Source organism: Scleropages formosus, chromosome 9 (genome assembly GCF_900964775.1).
Source record: "Scleropages formosus chromosome 9, fSclFor1.1, whole genome shotgun sequence".
NCBI classification, from domain to species: domain Eukaryota; kingdom Metazoa; phylum Chordata; class Actinopteri; order Osteoglossiformes; family Osteoglossidae; genus Scleropages; species Scleropages formosus.
The window spans coordinates 1,577,990-1,600,183 of NC_041814.1; the positions used below are offsets into that span (position 1 = coordinate 1,577,990).

General features: G+C 50.1%; 1 long non-coding RNA gene across 1 annotated transcript in view; it reads left to right on the top strand.

The window, feature by feature from the left end:
• Positions 1–22,194, top strand: part of LOC108919948 (uncharacterized) — a 40,759-nt gene that overhangs the window by 7,324 nt on the left and 11,241 nt on the right. The window contains exon 2 of the long non-coding RNA XR_001964966.1: positions 4,590–4,742. This is a non-coding gene — a long non-coding RNA (uncharacterized LOC108919948). The remainder of the gene's footprint in view (positions 1–4,589; positions 4,743–22,194) is intronic.

A 22,194-nucleotide genomic window follows, 5' to 3' on the forward strand; every position in this document is an offset into this window, starting at 1 on the left:
TTCTTTTGTTTGTTTCGTTTCATGTTTTGTCCACGAGGACCTCGCTGCAGACAAGCGCAGTTATTTGCTTTTCTTGTGAAAGTCAATCTGCTGAGACAGATGGCTGTTTGTTTCCTTGGTATTTACACTCCGGCTCCACGACAGACGTCCTTTTCTTTTCCGCCGCTCACACTGATGTGCGGTGGCAAGGTGCAGGTAAACAGAAAGCTGTTCTTTCCATCCAAGCAGCCGTTCTTTCCGTCCCTTGCTCACTCCTCCTCTTTTACCGGTCACCGTTCGCAATTTCGTCTTTCCATGGCGGCCCTTCGGCATCAACCGCGCCACCACGGGGACAATAACTAGACGGAGAAGGGCTTCACGGAACAGAAAATAACACATGGTGTGTAATGACACAGCCTTGAATTTAAAGGCTGCTGGTTCGAGTCCTCGAAAGGGTTCTGGGAGCCAGGTACCCGACCAGAATTGCAATATTAAAATATCCTGTTGTTAGCAAAATGTTAAGACGCTTAGCTAGGAAGCAAAAAAAAACAAAATTTAAAAATCCCAATAATAATAATATAGCTGCATAAGTCAGCCATGTAAAGCCTCTACTGTTATCCCGAGGCACTTAAAGCAGTGCCTGTCTCCTACAGCGGTAATCACAGTAAGGCTGGCTGAGTGAACCTGACACACAGCAGCCTCAAAGACTACTGGGAGCTCCCCAGGTTCTTCAGTCTCGCACTCGCTCCAGATCAGCCTCAGCCATCCCCAAATAAAAAGCATATGTGCTGCCAAGAAGTGGCGCAGGCCCGAAATAGAGAGGACAGGCTGAGCCCTGAGTCATACCTCCGTTCGGGGCTGGTGACGCGCGGCGCGGCACTGCACCGCACCGCCTTGCCGTCAGCTTACTGGCAATCGCGCGTCATTTGCATGAGGGACTGCTGAGTAAGAGGATGGCTTTCACGACAGCCTGCCTGGTTTCCACTTGCCGTTTTCTTGGACTGTCTGCAGCAGTGCAGTTTTAGACCAGAATGACCGCATTGGAGAAAAATGACATTGCTGCATATCACTACATATATATAAAGCTGTGTTATGTTACATTAAACTGTGGAAGCAGGCTGATGTGGGCAGCCCAGCGCTCGAATACCACCCTTAACTTGAAAAATTCCACTTTAAGGAAACTGTATTCATATTACTCATTAGCTGACGTTCTACATACAGTAATACCTCGCCCTACGTCATTAATTGGTTCCAAAGAGCGCGACTTATGTCGAAAAACAACTGCAAACGAAATAAGCCCTAAAAAACCGATTTAGACCCCCTATAAACCCCTAAAAAGCATTCCCCTTAAGTGTATACACTTCAATTGATGCTGAAGTAAAAAGAAGAAAAAAAAAATCCAAAAAAATGGCAGGTAAATATGACAATATTTTTTATTTTTAAGCTTTTAAACGATTTCATAGAGTACAATATATTATTTTATAACGTTTATTTTTATTTGATTTTACACTTTTTTATTGTTTTTAAGTGATCTTTAAGTTTTCAACAATTTTTTATATTTTCGGCTGACCGCCGTAAAGTCGAAATCGACGTAACACAAAACGACGTAGGGCGAGGTTTTACTGTACTCGGTTACAGTACCAACTCCCCGACCCAGTAAATTCCTGGTTGATCCACTGCATGTGGACTTTTTTACCCTTTAAGCTCTTACCAGCCTGTGCGCAATGTGAGACCGAGCGTGACAGTAAATGTCCCCCTCTGTTCAGAAGGCTGGAGTCCGGCCAGAGCCCCTGGCCCTGAACAGGGGGGCCTTGCCGATGGTTTCCGAGAAGAGATTCCTGCAGGCATACGGGGTGTGAAGTGTGGGTGTGGACGTGCAAGGCGTAGCAGCGCAGACACTGCGTGACTACTGTGCTTTGTAATACCACAGGCCTGAGCTGCCACCCCATCCCTGTTCCTGCAGAAGGCTTTAACCCCACAATTAACCTAGAGGAAAGTGTGAGACCCACATTGTTCATCACTTTTGCACCAATCCACTCAGTGAACAGCAGCTTTAGACAGACTGGATATGAGTGTAAAACAAGGTGCGGTAGGTAGCATTTCGGTCTGCTGCCCTTGGGCTTGGAGGCTACAGGTTTGAATGCCACCTCCTGCTGCAGTATCCTTGAGCAAAGTCCTCATCTTGAATGGCTCCAGTGAAAATTACCCAGCAGTGTACATGGGTAGATAACTGTAGGTAGTCTAACGCTGTAATAAATGCAGACACAGAGCAATGTACGAATATCGTGGAAAATAAACGGTGATGATGCGTACTGCCACACAGATTGGGATTCCAAAGAAATCTCATCACTGTAAAACAAACCATGAGATTTAAAAAAAAAAAAAAAAAAAAAAAAACAAAACAAAGTCCTGTCGTCACCGAAGCCTAACTGTAAAAGCCCTCGAGCAATGAGGATCATAGGGCGAAGTGCAGAACAACAAAAAATACATCTCGGCATGGGGAAACGTTCAAAGAGGCGGCACGCAGATGTTGTTTCACAAATGCTCTCCTAATATGGAGGTTTGAAAGAAGCAGGTGAGGGAGGGAGCGATTGCACAAGACCGGAGGATGGGTGGATTAGAACATTGTATTCCATGCTGTTGTTTTCCACGACGTGCCATTATGCAACAGGCAAAGCGACAGTGACATTTTAATGTGCTGCCTGCCTCCTCTCGTAGGTAACACTCAGGTGACATGTGTCGGAAAGAGATGACCTTCTTGATATGAGACCTGTTAATGTATTCTCTCAATCTTTCTGCTGATGGGCTGCGTGACGATGCGACAAAGCGAAACGCCAACAGGCATGTTGGGTCTTTGCAGACAACATGAAGCAACCGGCACAGAAGGGTCACCATTTTGCTTTAATCCACTTTTACGCCGCTTTTCTACCTTGCCGTCTCTACGGCTCCCGTGCGCATGGTCGGACCCAGCGGCAGGGAGCTGTTCTACGCAGCAGCTACCGTGAAGCAAAAATAATCCCACGGAAATTGAGTCAGGTTTAAAAGCCAGACGTATCCCTTTGACCTCATGAGCTGCAGAATTAGGGAAATTCTCCAGCGGCGCGTACATGTGACTTCTTGCCGGCCGTGTTTGCACTGCATATTATTCCGTGAGACGCTGTGTTGGAAAGGGCAGAAGGCGCAAAAGACCACAGCGATGCTGCAGAGGGAGGGTCGTTTGTCCCAGAGAAAGGAGCACTGAGTGCTGTCCTCTGCTGGGAGGGGGACCTCAGTGTAAACATGGAGAGTCAGTGTGAAGGAATGTGCAAGGCACGCAGAGCTCCGGGGTGATGGGGGAGCGAACAATGGGGCGGGGGGGGGGGGCTCAAGGATAGGGGGGAGGGGAGTGCAGGGACTCAGGGATGTAAAGGGAAGAAGGGGGAACTGGGGGAGGCTGCTACACGCAGAAATAAAACGGGATTAGGGGAAGGAGAAGCAGAAGGTTGCAAACATCGAAAGCTGCCAAGGTCAGAGTCGGAGGGTTGCTCTAAATTTCATTTCCATTTAGAAAGGTGAACTCCACGTAAAAACGCGTTCCTCGGTCATTTCCCACTGTTTCAATGCAGAGCCTCTCCTTTACTTGCACAAATGAAGTAATGCGTAAAGACTTCGTAACGGCGTTTGCACGTAGTACAATAACGAAAGTTTCTAGGAGGCTGTCTCACGCTTGTTTGTTTGGTCTTTTTCTTTGCCCTGAAATTTCGCTCTCTCTTCAAGTGAGTTTGTGACTCTTAAACCTCTCAGCGAGTTTCCTGGGATCGGGTCCAGATCACCATGACTTTGAATGAATAAGCAGTTACCGAAAACAGGCCGGAGGATGGAATATCTGCGGCACGGGGCGTTTCCCAGGTTTTGTAAACTTTACTTTATCTAGGCTTCCTTAGAAGAGAGCCGAAGTAACAATTTGCATCACTGGGAATTCATTAAATAAACTGATGATCTAAGCCCAATTCACAAAAGGTGGACTCGCTCCAAGTCGTTGAAGGACTGGGATAAAAAAATGCAAATGAAATTTAACAAACACTTTCTCGGGGGTTGCGCTGAAGTGTGGATGCCTTCTAAGAAACCTTTTTGTTCAGAATGGATTAATATGTGGGTTAATCTCTTGGAACATTTTTTTTGTACCGATGATCGTGAGGCTGGGGGAAGGGGGACTGAAGGTTGCAGTAATACGCTGAAACATAAGGAGTCTTTATTTAGTTTTAGTAGGAAGAGTGTAAGTACACTGTTTATGTACTGCGGAGGGTTCTGGTTGAGTTTGATAAACACTGCCGAGCTAATTGACCAGTTCCAAAGTGCACGTGTCTGGAACTTTGCCACTTGCCATAGACAATAGCTCCTCATATGTTTGTAAATCCATTTCTTTATAAATTCAAGATCACTTGCATCCCTGCGTTACAATCAAGAAAAGCTTCATAGCACAGGTGTCGCATGGTTTGTTTATGGAGTTAAAATAGCTAAAAAAATACTTCCTACAAATTTTCGTTAACTTTAAGCGACATTGAAAATAAACCTTCAAATGAAACCTTCTAAACCTTCAAACGAAACTGAAAATACACTCTCTCCGCCAGCTCACGTTCATCGTCAGTTTCTGGCAACTCATCAAACCAGCGGATCCAACGTTCCTCATCTTGTTCTTGACCGACACCCACAAGCACCAGACGTGAGCTGTAAACACTGTGGAAGTCAGAAGAATTAAGGCGGTCCTGGCCCCTACTGGAACGGTAAGAAAACACAAGTCAGGTTCAATCCACAAGAGACAGAAATTTCAGAAGTAAACTGGAAAATGAATCTCCATTGTATCTTCAAACAATTGTAACTTGACTCGCAGTAGGGCTCCTTCTAATTCTTCAGCTAGTGACCTTGAGGCTACATGTTTTATGGCTTTAACCACTTTAGCACCTGCACCTTTATAGTTTTGGACCCTTGGCCCCAGAGGTAAGTGAAAGTTTCAAGACAGTGCAGGATTCTGCAGAAGGAGCAAGAGAAAGTAGCCAATAGTTCTTTTATTGGGTCGGCCAGGACAAAGTATGGTCTACGCCCAAGATGAACAAGGTGTGGATACTCCTACCCATTGCAACACCTTTGTCTACCAGCACAAAATCGTTTTGAAACAGTTCCCAGGCAAGCCCCATGTGACACCTTTTGCCAGAAATTTCTAAAACTCGCCAGTCAGATGGAGACAAGCAATTGAGTTCAAGGAACTGGCATGTTCCCAAGTCCTCTGAGTCAGTCTGGTATGGATGAAGAGACAGGATTTGCCCTCCCATGTGGCTAGGAGGGCCCAGTGCAAGGTCATAGCTAAAAAGCCACCCCCAGTCAGCCCCAAGAAGCTGTTGTTCCTCCTCAGAGAAACGCGCACACACACACACACACACACACACACACACACGGAGAGATTCCCAAACAACCATACATGGTAATGGTACTTGAATGGAAGGCAGGATAATTAAACACTGACACACATCTCTTCACATACTTTCCAATGAGTTTCTCCGGAAAACTTTCCACATCCCGCATTTTCACAGTGATTTGCAGAGGAAAAAAGGACGATTCCTGCAAACCCTATTTTCCCTCCCAAAGAGGCATTTCTACTTAAAAGGAGAAAGCGGAGGCAGCGTGCAGCAGGACAGGTCGAGGCGCTCACATGACAAGCCCAGAGTGAGTGCGCCACATGCAGGGACGGGAGCGAGAGGTTGCAGTCTGCCTTTTTGCTCTTTACACAGGGGACGCTGGCGCCGCGTGACACCAGGAGCGAGCGTGGGCGAGTCACGCAGAGAGCCCTCGACTGTTAGTCACAAGTGGTCAGGCTCCGCTTGCCGGACCGGCTGCTGGCTGATGGGGGAGGCGCACTTGAGTGGGTGGCAACGGCTTGCCGCCCGCTTGCTCGGGCCCCCGTGACGGGAAGCCCTGTGGGCAGAGTGCGTGGGGAGCCGCCGAGGCAGCGGCGTCGCGAGGCACGGGTCGCGACGGGGCCAGACCCGATCCATTGAGCTGCCGCGAGCGATGCCTCACTGTGCAAGAGTGGCACTGCAACTCTGGTCTGTTTGACAGGGGTCCCGGGGGTGTCTCTCGGAGGAAGTTAAAGCTGCCGTGTTGTGCGGTGGGGGTGGGGATGGGGGCGGCTGCGTGGGTGGGTGTGACCCTGGCTCAGTGGGTTTTGGGTGTGGGCTTGAGGACAGCCCACTGTGCACAAGAGCACTCAGCCTTCCCCTCTCCAGACAAGAGCCACACACTGGAATGCAGACACACACAGACACGTGGGAACATTCGCACGGACACACACAGCCACGAATTGCTGGATCTGCACATCCATATTCCACTTCATTTCTTGTTTTTATTTATTTATCCGATGCTTTTTCTCCAAAGCAGCTTACAGTGATTTATGCCTTCATTCGGCAATCTAACTTTTATTGGAGCAATTCAGGGTAAGTACCTTGCTCAAGGATGCAACAGCAGGAGCTGAACCTCGGTCCTTCGAGCAGAAAGCATTGGCTCTAGCCACTAGACTTCCCGTTGCTTGTACACGCAGGCGTGAAAGAGTGGACACACAGCAGCACACACCTATAGCAAGAGACAGAGATCTTCAATCTTCTCTACTTAACTGGCAAGGAAAGGTGTCAAGGACCACGGGACAAGAAAAGTGAAAGTTCAAAGCACTGGACTGAACCCACATGTGCAGTCTGCCCAGAACCTTGATCCTTTTCTTTCACCCTCCAACCTGCTCCCTCCCACTGTGCTGCCCTGCTCTCCCACTCCTCACCTCTAACCTTCACCGAACCTTTCGTGCTGACCCTCCCCCATCTTCCCCTCCCACATCCTTGGCTCCTCAGACTCCTGGTCCTTCATGTTCAGCTATGATGGGCAACAGATGCCTCCTTGATTCCATTAACTCCCATCTCCCCACCCCCCCATCTGCCTTTCATTCACAAGTTTTTCATCAGTGGTTAAAGCCTTTTCTGCCATGCCCTTACCCACAGAAGCATGGTTCCACAGGGTTGGAGGAGAAAGTGATTCCTCTTTCTGGCATCCAGAAGACAGAGCACACTGCAAAATTCTGGGCCTCTCTGATTTCCGATAGTATGCACTGGAAAGTACTGCCACTTGCATGTTAGATTTACACTGAAACAGGCTAATTTTAAAACAAGAGTGAAAGTAGGCCAGCAGGTAGTGTGGGGCTTTGAGCAGCCACCTCACACTCAAAGGACCAAAGTTCAAGTCTCACCTCCCCCTGCAGTACCCTTGAGCAAGGTGCTTACCATGAATTGATGCAGTGAAAAATTACAAGTTGCTTTGGACAAGAGGCTCAGCTAAATAAATAAATGTCAAATAACACATGCTCTGCAGAACAATGCAGGTGAGGCAACTCCATGCTTGGTAAGAACCAGTCATCGATTGGGAAGTCCTGTCTTGTTGTTATAACCAAGTGATGAGGAATGCCATGTAAATGGTACATGTTCATTTCCTCTATCATAAGTATTTGTTGAAACTTGTGTGAGAAGACAGTGTACAGAGTACAGGAGCGGTAGAGCTCATGGTCAAATGTAGCCTCCTCAGTGGAAAGGAGTGCAGGCTCTGAAGCTACCCAGGGGCCTCAGGTGACCTACATAGGACCATACCGAGCAATGGCTCCCGTACGCCCCTTTTCACAGCCTCGCGTGTATCTTCCCCCTGTTATGCAAACGGCCTGCTGCTCATTGGTCATCTTCTCTCAAGCATGCGCGAGGGACCTCCCAGACGCACGACATTTTTCTTTTTTTAAATTTCTTGAGAAGTACAGCAGGAAGTGGTTCGAGGTCATTATTTCACCATGCGGAGGACTTGCGGGGGTGAGAAATAGGCCAGTGCCCGGTGTGGCTTGACAACACCTGGGGGGATGGAAGACCTAGCTGCTCGGGGTTGTGGGAGAAGACTAATGCTGATGCATCGCGCTGCAGGCACTGCTTTCACGAAGCCATCAGAGCCACCCTTCTGTTGGTTCACTGCTAGAGCTTCAGATAGCTGACTCTGCTGAACGCCACTTAACGCGTTCAGTCATGACAACTGCTTTTTCGTGCCAGGATGAGCGGCGGAAGGCAACATGAGAGGAGGATTAGCGCCTGTCCAAAGGCAAGGCCAAAGGTCTTGGCTTTTGATAGACCCCGACTTACTCTTTTGCAGAGCTGCGGCTTGCTGAGGGGGGAACCGGTTTCCCACAGGCCCTGGAAGCGAGGGAAAGACAGCAGCATAGCACCTTTATGCTCTCCACTAGTATCTGATGCACCATCACATTCTCCAACCCCCAATTAAAGCAGAACTGGCAAATGATAAAGTTGCCTAATGAAAAGATGGTGCTCATCCCTGAGCATGCAGCAGGGCTCACCGTACCACCTCTGCCCATCTCCTCAACTGGCACCACCTCCCCCGTTCCATTTGGGACCCCCGTGACCTCCCTCATGAGGAGTCTTGCAGTGGAAGTGCACTGCTGATTGTGAAGAGCTCCTTATCGTTGTCATACAGGGCCGAGAGAACCGGGACGGCGGGACCCAAGTGCGGAGTCGTTCGTCTGGATTCAGGGGATAAGGCAAAGTTCTCGGAGTCGGGGACAGGCGACTGGTCGGTCGATCGGCGGTCGGAGTCAGAGTGAGGATCCATGGATGAGGTGAGGGGACGAAGCGAAAGGTCGGTCGCTCGGCGGTCGGCGTTTGAACGAAGGTCCGTGGACGTGGTTGGGAAACAAAGCGAAGGGATGAAAACCGGAAGACGAGAACGAAGAACAAGTGTTGAGTGTGCACTGGACGTCACGAGGGAGGGCGGTTGTCTCTGACGAGATTCCGCAAAGGTATGGGAGCTGAGGAGGGTCTTTTAAAGGGTGAGCAGTTAGTCAGGTGCTGGACCAGAGTCAGGTGCTGTCGGTTGAGTTTTGGCCATGGACGAGACAATTGTTAGGTCCACAGAGTCCACACACAAGGTGTCTGGCCATGTCGGGGGGTCTATTATGTATTAGCACCGAGTCCCAAATACCATCACTGTCTTGACACACTTCTAGTCAGAGTACGTGTCAACCGGACCCCTGCCTACAATAGAAAAAACACTACATTTATTAACTTAAGAACAATATCTGTGGCACTGACTCAGTTTGTTTGAGCAGAGTGTCAACTCGCTGGAGGGACTGTATGACCTACATAACAAAAATACAGTATAAAGCAGAGCAGGCTGCGAAAATTAGAAATGCAGAAAGGTAACAGGTTTTCATTTTATTCCCAAATTGTTGTCTATGCCGGTGATTTTTTTAAAATTAAGTATTAAAATTACTGTCGCTCTTTTTGTTGCGAAATTTAACTAATAATGTTTGGAAGGAAAATGGAAGAAAAAGATTGCTATCGAAATGCTTCTCGTGAAAAACTTATGACAAGAGAATATAAATTCATAAAAAAAGTGATTTACATAGAATGTACTGAATACGGGGGCGCGGTGGCACGGTGGCACTGTGGCGCAGCGGGTTGGACCGGGTCCTGCTCTCTGGTGGGTCTGGGGTTTGAGTCCTGCTTGTGACGGACTGGTGTCCCGTCCTGGGTGCGTCCCCTTCCCCTCCAGGCTTACGCCCTGTGTTGCCGGGTTAGGCTCCGGCTCTCCGTGACCCCATATGGGACAAGTGGTTTCAGACGATGAGTGTGTGTGTGTGTGTGTGTGCTGAATGTAAAAAGGAGGCACAATGAACTGCAGAGGAAGTGGGATGTGAGCTGCCATCAGCAGTGGAACGCGATGGAGGGGGCTGAGGGGCGGGGGTCCCGTGCACAGTGGTCGACGCTGACCCCTCACCTCCACAGTGGACACTGGCGGCTGAGTGGGAGAGGGAGAGCGACGGAAAGGGGGACGTGGGTCGGCATTTGCACGCTCGGTGGGTGGACGGAGGGCTCAACTGGAGCGCGAAGTCGGCCCCGTATGTTTCCTGCTTGTCGTTCCTCTCTCTCGCGGCGCTTCTCCGCTGCTTCGCTTTCATCTCCTGGGGGTGTAAACAGCCAGCAAACATTTGTTTACTCGGGTGCAGTGGGAAAAACAAAGTGGCACAGCATTAACCTTGCGTTACCTTGCCAAGGGTGACACCCACTATCTGAAAGCGAAATCAAAGAGTTTCCTCTGGCACCCACTCGCTGCCCGTCCTAAGGGACCCGCACCCCCACTCCTTACCCCCCCCAGACTCATCACGAGTCGTTGCCAGCTATGTCACCTACACACCGCTGAGCAGAGCCAGCGGCCAACCGCAGCCTGCTATGTTCTTCGCCACCTCGGCAAGGACGATTTGTGCGGGGTAAAATAACGCTCTGAGATTTGTGCTGTCACCGTTATCGCTCTTTTCTCGGATACAAAGCGTGCCTTCACAATGCTTCCCCCCGCAAAAAACAAAGAGAGCTGCAAAACCGCTCTCTCAGTGGGCTGCGTTTCCCCCGCGGCAACAACACGGTCTCGAAAATTCTCCGCCGCATTCCGATATTGTGAAGTCACCGAGTATCACATGCGCACACGTGTGCTTACGCACATGCGCTCGCTCTCCCGGGATTCGCCTTTGTTTTGGCTCTTCTGTCCCGACAAAATGTCAGCCCTCGTAGAGCCGCGCTCGGGGACGGCGACCGTGCCGCGACGCGAGGAGCGGCGACGAATCCGCGCGCTGTTCTTCTGGAACGCGGCGAAGCGACGCGGGCGCTGCCAATTTTAAACGCATTGAAAATAGTACAGGAACGGTGGGATTTCTGAAGAGATGATGTCGCCATGCGCTGCTTCGCTGGGAGGCTGGCCTGAAATTGTGCTACGAAGCTTATTGCGGGAGCACTTCGTATTTTTAACAGCCGTGTCCTTTTATTTAGACAACACAGACACAGTTCTGGCTTCACCCTGCCTCCTGACTTTGTTAAAAACACTCGGTGTGAGGGCAAGCGTTTCCTGCAGCAGTTACGTTCTGTAAAGCGAAGCCCGATTTTCTCATCCCTGTGTTTTTCTGTTTGCGTTGAGCGTGTGTTTCCAAAACCCGCTGAAGGTTTGCGCTTCCCCCCCTACATCTTATCCCGAGATCCCTCGCCATACGTTTAGACCAACTGCATCCTCGCCAGATAGGGAATATACGGGGTACGCCAGTCAGGTGAACTGCTGACAGCCTCACACACACACACACACACACACACACACACACACACAGAGAGGCAACCTGCACTCCATTCCCCTGTTTGCCACATGTACAAGAAGACACCAGGAGCATTGATTTCCGTACTCCTGCTCTAAAAAACTCAGTTTTCGTGGCGAATGCCGGAGCTGAATTATTTATGCCTTCATTCAATCTTTATGTTCCTCCGCACTGGGGAAAGGGAAAAAAAAAAAAAAAAACAGCAAAGCTATCTCTATCGCCTTGCTTTTGTCCCAGACGCTCGCAGAGCCGTCCTCGCAGCCACTTGTGCTGCAGCCCAGAATAGAATCATGTCCTTCATTTGAATTTCTCTCCCACTCGGCACTGCGCGTCTTCTCCTTCTGCAGGACGGAGCGAGAGTGAGACAAAAGGGCTGCAAAAAAAAAAAAAAAGAGAATTAGATCATGTAATCGGAGCTTTCAGTGTTCCTGACAATTCAGCGACTACAACTAACTGCATTACACATTGACCATCTGTGCCTCTAATGATGTTGCTCTGTTTTGAATGATGTAAAAGTCAATGTACATTTTTAAAATGCTGCCACCACAACTCCCCCCCCCCCCCACACTGCATAACAAGAGGGTTTCTCAGAAGACTGACTGGCTGCTCGACATAGACAGGAAGGCGGACGATGAGAGGCACAGGTGGAAGGTGAGAAATGAGGGGTGGAAAAGGAAGATTGCCTTTTTTAATTAATCAGCTCGGCTCCCCAATTCCTCCCTCCGTCAGATCTGCTCCTGCCACTGGCGGCCAGCCCGGGAGAGCCGGCGAGCTGCGGAACAAGCTGAGCCCCGGTGGCCCGCGGTGACCCGGCAGCTGCTTGAGACACCGGGCAGCCAAGAATGCGGGTTGTGGTTGAGAGGGAGAAAATGGGAGGGAGAAGAGATGAAGGGTGGATGGACTAGAGAAGGAGCAGTAGCAGCAGGCTTCCAGGCAGAGATAAAATATTTGCAATTCCGTGGGGTCCCTGGGCAGCAGCCCTAAACTCCATTTGCATGGAAATTAGTTTGCCTTTCTTTTTTAAGAGCAAAGATGGGAGGAGGTGGGGAGAGGAATGAAACCAAGGAGGAAACAACCTGATGTCAAGGATATTACTGTTTCTGCCAGGTTGGGGTACAGGAAGCACACATCTCTGTACCCTGCAGAGACCCACGGGAAAAATTCACTCAGAATTACACGGACAGCAGTCCACTTAGATCATCTCGTTGCGGCCTCCGAATGACCTGGAACGTGCTGCAGGTGCTGCATGCTGCCGTCAGGGGTATCACCTCAGCCACAAATCTACACGTGCTTTATTAGAGCTCCGGTCCTGTTTTGTGCAAATCATTTTGGTCTGCCTCCACGCTGGTGCTCATAACTTTGTACCCATTGTCTACTCGTGTTCAAACCTCTTGTTGAAATCAGTTTGACCTCTGAACCTCTGCTCTGCACCCACGAGCATCTACTGTCATTTGTAGGACATTCGAAGGGTGGCATCTCATTCTTTAGACATGCTGGGCGGCGCAGTCTTTCCACCTACATCGAGAAAAAGGCGAGACAGGAGTATTAATTACACTGCCAAACGCTGAGCCTTTTGACCTGTTTCAACCTGTCTTATGTAAGTGTGTGAATTTACCCTTGACTGGAACGATCAAGCCTCGACTTTCGTATTGTGAGCTGGGCTTTCCCCAGGTCTCGGGTGCAGAGTTGAGTGAATGGACCATTGCTTTGCAGAAGCACCAGACTTTGTTCAGTCCTCATTGTGCCTTTGCTTGCAAGAAGATGCAATTCTAACTGATTCAGTAATGCTAAGAATGCCGCCACTGTTTTGGTTATCACTGCTCTGGCTGCCATGGAAACCAGTTTGCTCATGCTAGATATGACAATAAACAGGTTTCTGTTGTCCCGAGACTGTGATCTAGAATTCTAAGGATTTCACATATATAGAAGGGCATCCAGTTTCACTTCTCCTGACTAAAGACCATGAACATGACCTGAATGGAAGTTTTTCCACGCAGTTTGGAAATGTCATAACTTCAGAACACTTTCATTGAGAAGGCTCTTCATAAAGTCTACAACCCTTACACTTTGCGATCCGGCTTCTGTCCGTTGCACGATATTTCAAGTGAACGTCAAGAGCAATAATGTGCACCAGTGACGTATCATCATACATCATGCTACAAAATCAAACGAATTCGTGGATGTAACCCAGATCCTAGTCAGATGTCATCTCGTTTTACGGACTGGGGGTTGTAGAGTCCACCAGTTCAGTGAGGTCCACCTGCTACATTTGCTCCACCCCAATCCAGTGTAACAATTGACATCAACAGCGGTACAGTGCTCAATACCATTTGTCCTTTTAGCTCTAAGCTGTCTGTCTAGGGCATTGGTCATGATCGATTGATCCAGACCAGTAAAGTTCACGTGACATAGGCCTCGCTGGGTCAGAGGTGAAAGCAGAGTGGGTCAAGTGATACTGAATGTGGTTGCCTACCAGCCAGGCCACAGGGTCATCTGTGTGAGTTCATTTTGCAGCCTTTGTGACTCAATAGCATTTTAAATCCATCACTTGGACTCTTAAGTGCTTCATTTATCATTAATTTATGCTTGTATTTTAATTTGCAGAAAGGTGCCAGCATACAGTATGCATAGATTTTTTTTTTTTTTTAATTTTCAGAAATTAAAATGATCAATCACGGAATAAGAATGAAAATTGGATAGTCGGATGGATGGATGGATGGATGGATGGGTGGATGGGTGGAAACTGACAAAACTTCCATTTAAAATGCTCTGTCAATTTCTGCTTTTGTCACTGATGCTGTCCAAATAATGAGGCTATTCTCTGCCCGGTTAATGGTGATGCTACCAGGTAATCTCAGGGATGGCTTTTCGGAGGTTTCCTTGGAAACATATGTTATCGCTGCGCAGCATCTCCTTGAGGTTGAATGTGAGAATTACGATGGGCTCTTGCGCATCCTGAGACGTAACACTCAGCAGAACACTACGGACGCGTGGATTGAAACCCCGTCGATCCGTTTGCTCAGTCCTCCACGGCAGTCCTCTAGATCGCTTGAAGCAGTGGGGCGTGCTGCATGGCAACGGACGCACGGCAGCTCCCGCTTCCAACGGGTATGGAGAAAGAGGAGGGGAGGAAGACCCTGGGGTCAATGAGGGGGAGCTGGGCAAATGGAGAGGTGTGGAGTGAGAGGTGGGAGAGAGGGCAGAGCAGGGGAGTCTGATAAAAGGAGTGAGCAGGAGAGGGCAGAGCTTGCAAAAGGGTGGATGGTTGGAGACAGAGGACAAAGATGGGGCACACAATGAAGACAATGGGAGAGAGGAGGGAGTGGGCCAGGGTGTTGAATGGTGCCGGTGGGAGGGGAAAGCGAGCAAAAAAGAGGAGCAAATTGAAGAATATTTTGGGCCCTGCTGAAGAGTTCTGCTTCAGCTCGAGGGCTGTAATACCCACCTTAGGGATGATGGGCTGCATTGTGAGCATGTGTACACTGCTCTTACCTTCTGTTCTCTCTGTCTGTATTATTAGGGCCTCTACGCCTCCCGCTGGCTCTCTGTCTCCGTCTCTCTCTGTCTCCCTCTCTCGCCCGCCCGCCCGCCTGCCCGCCCCGCAGATTGTCAGCCAGTGGCCTCGTCAGAGCGAGGTGTGTAGGCTGCTTTGTGATAGGAATAGATGTTCTCCTCAGCGAGACCTGCGAAAGCCATTAAAAATCTGCTTAATGGGGAACATTAGGCAAGGAGTGGGCTGCTTGCCTATCAGGCTCTTTTTTCCCTTCTCCCACTGTCTGTCACTCCCTCTCTCTCCCTCTATTTCCATCTCCTCCCACCTCTCTCATTCGTCTCAACCCCTATCCTTTTCAGCGCCCGTTCCTCCGCCACACCCCATGCCCCCCCCCCCCCCCCCCCCAAAGACATCCGCTTCACAATATTTCGTTCTCAGGTGCCCCCTGTCATTCTCTTGGTCTCATTGACCTTTCCATCTCCGTCGTTCGCCACCCCCACTCGCTGCTCTGTTTTTCTTTCACTTTCTTTCTCTGTCTCGCTCGCTCTTTTATCTGGGCGCACATTCCTTTCCTCCCACACTCGCCATACTCACTAAACGATTCCCGGTGTCTCGGCCCGGCCCAGCGCCTCCACGGAGCAGACGCGCAGGCTTCGGAGAAGAGACGGGAGAGGGAAACAATGAGGACAGAAGCAGGGCTACTCTCCGCCCCTCCCTGTGCCTCCCATCCCCCCACCCCCATGGCACCAGGCCTTTTTTCTGCATCTCCGCTCAGCAGCATAGCTGACCTAAATTTTTCCCATCCTCCACCTGTGCCAATCCCTAATTAGCTGCATACTAAAGTCAGTGGCCTCCGCGCTTTCTTGACTTAAATGACAAAATAGCAAAGCGAAACAATGAAACCGTGTCCAACGGCTCGGTGAAACGGTCGGCAATAACCAGGTGACTTGAGGCGTTCAGCCGATTGTAAACTAACATCACAGTACGATAAGTTCGTATAAAGGGCTTCCCTTCACGTTGCACAGCGATCAGCCCATTTGCTGCAATCCTGGGCTTTTCTGCCATCAATATTTAAAACCGGGAGTCGAGGATGAATTATTCAGTTGCTGATGTCAGCGTTAAGCATGGGATGTTGCGGGACCCTCTGGTCACCTGACCGCACTTGTTACGAACGCTCTTCACATCTCATCTGTGACTTTCATGCAGTCCAAGCCCAGCTCCTTCAGACTGAAAAAGCCTTCACATTCTTTGTCTGAATTCAATTTGCCTCGCAAAAAAAAAAAAAATGTTTGTCATCGAGATTACACGAGCGCAGAGCCAGTCGCTGGCATTTCAATGTAAACAGCACAGGGGCACGGATAAAGTGGGGGTGCCTGAAAAGGGGATTTGGCACCCTCCCCCCCCTCAGTGCACAATGAATCCCACAATCGCACCAAGTAATCCCATCCCCTAAAAATCTGGGAACACGACATCTGACAATGCCACACAGCTTGTGTTATATATTCCCCTTATTACTGTTTTTCTTAACTTTATTTTTCTTCTTAGACGCAAGCATTGTCAGTATATGAGTCATATTCTTAGGCGGTATTATCTCGCCTTGGGGGATGTTTAGATGTACACAGACACCTCATTGCTTTCCCCCATTTAATAATCTGTTTCTGCCGCGTGCCATTTGCTCAGAATTTTTAACTGTGCCGAAAATTACCCCAGCCAGCGGAGAGGATCAAGTATTATTTAGAACTGGTGACTACCGGGCTCGCAACTGTACTGCTTGTATCTAAAAATATGAATCATAGATGTCAGCGGCAGCGACTCATACACACGGAGGCACCGCTGCTGTAAAGTTCAGCCAGCCGTGTCAGAAATATTGAGGGTTCGGTGAGCGCGTGGAGGTGTGACGGAGTTCAGTAAGCCTGGCTGCAGGCAACACTCAACAGACATGGGAAAGTTTAGCCGCACAAATGACCCCCCGCGTCCGTGAACTTCCTCCCGCTCTTTCATTTCACCCTTAACTCCGTTTAAGGCCAAGTACCGGCTGTACGTTTCAATGGGTACTAAATTAGTGTCGTGTACGGCGATGCTATTGTTTCAAGTACATTAGCGGTGGCTGCTCTGCCCTCAAACTGCGATAATTTCCATGTGAACACGAAGGGACCCGGTAAATGCAATCACATCATTTGAAAGTGTGTGGAGGAAACGCTGGGTTTGCCGCGCTGTCCCTAGGCACGAACACGTGCGCTGGATGAGAAAACGCATTCGTGGCAACGTCTGAAAAGCACATGGGACAGCAGGTCGCATGGTGCTTAGAGCTGGTGCCGTCCGCTCGGACAACCCAGGTTTGACTCCCGTCTGCTGCTGCGATACCCTTGCCCAAAAATTGTTCCACTTATAAGTTATCCAGCCGCACGGGTATGGGTAAATCAATGGGTAAACCAATGTAAGTAGAAGAAAAGCATCACGTAAACAACTGAACTTGAGGCCCACTAGCCCTGCAGATGCACATTTCTCACAAATACACTGCTGTCTGACAAACTCAGCTACTGTCTGATCCTTCCGCGTGATAACTCTACTTTAAACTCAATGCACAGCATTGCATTTCAGGGACCGAAATGAGTCATCGGGTAGTTTGATCGGCTGTTAAAAAAAAACACGATTCTTTGGTATCCTCCAGATAAGAGCCCATTAATACACCGTGGAACTTGTGCGCTTCCATAAAATCTCGTGTGACTATTTGCACGAAGCCACATCTGAGAAGCCACTTCTGAAATTAACTGGCAGCAAAGGTTACCGTTTTCGGTGCGTGCTGTGTGACTGGTGAATATTAGAAGAAACGAAACATAACGTGAAAGATATGCCAACGGGAAGGCATGAGCAGCCCTGACCAGAAGGACAGCGATGTAAAGAGGATAGAAAAGGGCAACTTTTGCATCTCGACTTTCTGATTGAGACAGATCAGTCATCCATCTGTTCACTGGGGGCTGGCAGCTGCAGCGGTGTTAAGTGTGTCTGGAGGACCATCCCTTTGTCGAAGAGCGCCGCGGACAATGTGAACAAAGCCGAGGGCTGAAGAGGGAGCTCGCTACACAAAGATTTTATTGCTCTAACAGTTCTAAGGCCAAGAGGAAAAGAAGCCGCGGCGTCGCCTCTGAACTGCAGCCTCGACGAATCAGCGATTTCGAAACGCTCAGTTGACCTTTGGCTGTGTGCAACGGCCTGCGTAGCCTCACAAAGCCTTTGGTGTTTGGGAAAGCGCAGCCAACCGTATTGTACACACGCAACACAAAAGGACAGCCTCCTCACTTGGGGTCAGCGTTCTGCTATGGCTAGTGTGTGTTACAACAGGCACCTCTGAAAGGGCACAGATTGATCTCTGTTCCTGTTCCTCCTTCTCTGCTGATCAGCTTGCGAATGCCTCTGGTACGCACATGTTCATTTCCTCGTCCGACAAAAAAAAAAGACCACATGAAATATCTAGAAGGAACATCAGAGGACACGAAGTTCCTTTTCCCAGAACAAGTTTCAGTGTTAAAAGGAAATAAACATTGGACGGCATGTCATAGCCGAGTGTTCCTGTTTGCCTGGGGTTCGGTGACCTGCCCTCAAACCGTTACCACGGCGCTTGGTTTTCGTTCACTGCACCCAAGTGGCGAATTTTTCTTCCCCCTTTTTAGCTCTTGTGCCTGCAGGCTGTCGAGGTGCTTCGGACGTTGTCCTCAGCCGCCACCCCCCTGCGTCCCGAGTGCAGGCGCTTGTCACCACGGTGGCGTCCCTCCGGCCCTCCCCGCCATGCCCGCGGCTCCTCCTGTATCCCCGGCAGCGACAGGCAGGTCCCCGTTAGTCACCGGCACCGCTCCGACACCGTGATCCGAGGTAGGGCCTCAAGCCAAGCAGCCCCCACCGTTCCCCCAACTGGGGGATGGTGACATGTTCCCAGCAGCCTGCAGCACCGCGGCTGACGTGCCGGGAGCGAGCTGGCACAGCACTCGGCCACTGTTAGTATCCCACGGCATTGTCAGCTCTCCAGTTCCAGCTCTAATGTGACGCAAGCCCTCTCCGGGGTATTTCAGGCACGGCTCAGCAGTGCGGTTGTGGAACTGGGGTGGTCGGGGGCTCAGCTCAGAGAGCCACGAGTCTACATCTGGTGCAGAGTCCTTTCTGCGCAGCTCCTCTTGGCCTTTGGTGCACTGAGCCCTCAGCTAGGCTTCTGCCAAGCTAATTCGTGGGATGGTGCGAGCGGAGACGTCACCGTATCTTTGCGAGGAAAAACTCCTACATCTGCATAGTTAGTGTGCCGGATCTGAAAGGAACGTCATTAAAAAGCCGCGGCGGAGGAAACGGACGAAAAGCCCTCTTGGCCGAGCCCCTGTCCTCTGCCTAAAATTCATACAATAACACAGGAGGAGAGGATATAATTCAGGGCTCGACAGTTTGTTATTACATGAAACAGCAGGCGTGGTGAAAAAAACAGACCAAACTGGAAACCGGAGAGAAGAATGTTTCGAAACGAAAGATAAATAACGTCGAACAGCTAGAATAACATCCACGTCAGGCGCACGGACACAGGTCCGACCCCCGAGCCACAGACAGCTGCAGTGCCGTTCTGCGGTCGCTAACCGATGTGCCAGCTAGAATAGCTTATCGATGTGTGAAATTTGCGAGAAGAAGATCAAAAGCACGAAGAACAAAATGACGCACATACAAAGGCTGCAATAACTACTGGGACTCACTTCCTGCAAAAATGTTTGCATGAAGACTACAGGAAGAAATCTGTGGGGAGGTTTATTGTCCGTGTGAGGAGAGCCAGCGGGCTCCAGGTGGGAGGATAAGCCAGGATGGAGCTCCTTACTTTCCGACTGGCCTGAGACCAAACAAAACTTTCATCAAAGTTTTTTTGGGGGACTTTCACAGAGTGTGGGGGATGAGTCGACTCAGCCTGTGTCATTTACACATCTGAGTCGTCCACAGAAACAGTAACACAGCCTCTGTAACACGGTACACTGCTGCGAGGGAGAACCCTGAGACAATCCTGAGTTCTCTGGTGAACATGTGGAGAAAGTGTGGAGAACCCTGGTTAATGTGTGCAGGGTGCCGCTGCTTCCAGATTCTTTTCTTTCCTGCGATAGATCAGCTGCTCAAAATGTCTGCAGTAACTCAACGAGGACACGTGGGAATGTTGAAAGAATGCCGTCATTTCCTCAAGAAGAATTACGACGGCTTTAAAAGTGACAAATGTCGTGAGTGTGAGCATAATATCAGAAGTTCTCGACTGGGAAGAAAAATGGCGGAAAGTTCAGCTGAAAAATGTCTGCAACGATATTTGGTAATTTGCGGTATAAAGTCACGGGAAACGTGCTTGACAGCCACGAGGTGGGAATTCTTTGCCGTTAGCCATGTCAGTTCACACCTCTGCGTGCTGAACCGGGGGCCACCGGGAAGGGGCGAGGAACCTAGAGGAACCTACGGAAGATGGTTGACCCACTTGATTGGGGACATGAGACAGCCTCCGTTTGCACAGCTGCCAAGGGCACGACAGGGGTAGGTAGGAAAGCGGTGTTTGCCCCAAAGGGGATGGGTGGTCCAGGGGTTAAGATGGGGCCGGTGTTGTGGGCACGTGTGTGCCTGAGGTGGAGAATCTTAGCTCCCTTGCAACGTGTCTGATCACAGAATGGGGAGCGACAGCTTTCTATTGGCGCAGAAGTGGCGATGGACATCAGAGGACAAACGGGGGTTGGGGTCCTCTTTCTCCACACTGTCAACACCACGACAGTTTACCCAGGGACCGACAACCAGCAAGCACTCAAGGCAGCACCCTTGGTTGAAGGACCAAAGGTATCGAAACGGCAATCCTTAGCATTGGCACCCGAATCCCAAAACGGACGCACAGGGTGTGTATCGTGGTGTAGCACGCCGGGCCGGGCTAAGGGCCAGGCGGAGCGGGGGGCGGAGAAACGACACCGAAATCTAAGCAGGTCCTCTAGTTCTTCCCTCGGGCGGACCAGTAAGGGAAAGATAGAGCGTGAAGCTTGGATGCCGGAGACGAAGCCGGAGCACCAGGAAGCACGAGCCCGAGCACCTCGCCGACCCCGATCCCGCACCCGGAGCACCACCTCTCGACACCAGTTCCCTGTGCCCCTTTTCCCCCCCTGTCCCTCTGTCCCCTGACACACCTGCCCGTTCATGAACCCCTCCTCACGAGCACCGCACGTGACCGTCTCGGCCTCCTCTTGTTACACATGTCCAGGGTTCAAGGAAAAGCGTGCGTAGTACGACCTTCTGCAGGAGCCTCGAGCCATTTTTTTCTACAAGAAAAAGAATGTGATCAACAAAGCCAGCGGGAGACAATCTGTACATTTAAGTTTTCCCGCTGCGTTTGCGAAGACACCCCCCCAGCTAAATCCCTTATTAATATATGGAATAAAAACACGATATTCGCTTGGTCCCCGGTTCTATACGCGGAGCACCTACACGTTGGCTTTCCGGCACAGAAAACTTGCCAAAGAAGACAGACATCTCACACGAACGCCTCCCTCCTCGGAGATTCGCATGCTTCCACATGGGCCGCAAAGGACATCGTACCAGGAGGCCAGATCCTCGGCGTAAGAGCGTGTGATGCTCGCCTCCTGTGGCGGGTGCTCAAATGACCCGCGCGTCCCCCCTCCCGATGCCAAGGGCTGCGTGTGCGCTGGACCGTGAAGGAGGCTCACGGTCACAGGAAGCTCAAGGTGTGACACAAATGAAGAAGCATTAGCGCAGACAAAGGCCGGGCTCCGCAGCCACCCTCTGCTAAAAAGAGAAAGTTGAGTGCGGACTTCCATAACTCTTGTGGTTTTAATCTGAGAGACACACATGGCACTGGGACAGTCGCGGGTTCTGGGATCCCGGCTCACACCCAGGCCTCAGCCGGCACTCAACGCTAACAGCGCCATTAATCACCATTTCACCACTGCTCCGGGCTTTATCGCAGCATCGGCTCCTTCGTACTGTACACACCGACACCGAGAAAGTACAAAATGTCTTCAGAACATTACACAATGTCGAGGGCTTTACTGGCGTGCGGCAAGCGAACGCTGTCGTGAAAGTTATCTAAGTCATCGTAGCTTTAGGGAACTCCACGTGAAAATCACGTGCATGTTTAGGAGTACAGCTGTACTTTGAATGGTGTTTTCACAGCTTTTGTTTATAACCTTAGCAAAGCAAAACTGCGGAAATACCTGCGTGTTTTGCTCAACGCAATACCGGTACCTGGCCAAAGGTAGACATGTCCAGCTAGTGAATATAAATTACTGGATGATGAAGGTCATTTCATAACTGGGACAGCGGGAGGCATAGTGGATAGAGCTGTCACCTAACAGCTAAAAGCCCCAATAGTTTTGTAATAAAATGTAATATTAATCTGTATTATTTCTTTAAACATTTATTTAGGGATAATGAGAAACATGGCGGAGGGCATGGCGGTGCAGTGAGTTTGGCCGGGGCCTGCTCTGTGGTGGGTCTGGGGTTCGAGTCCTTCTCGGGGTGCCTTGCG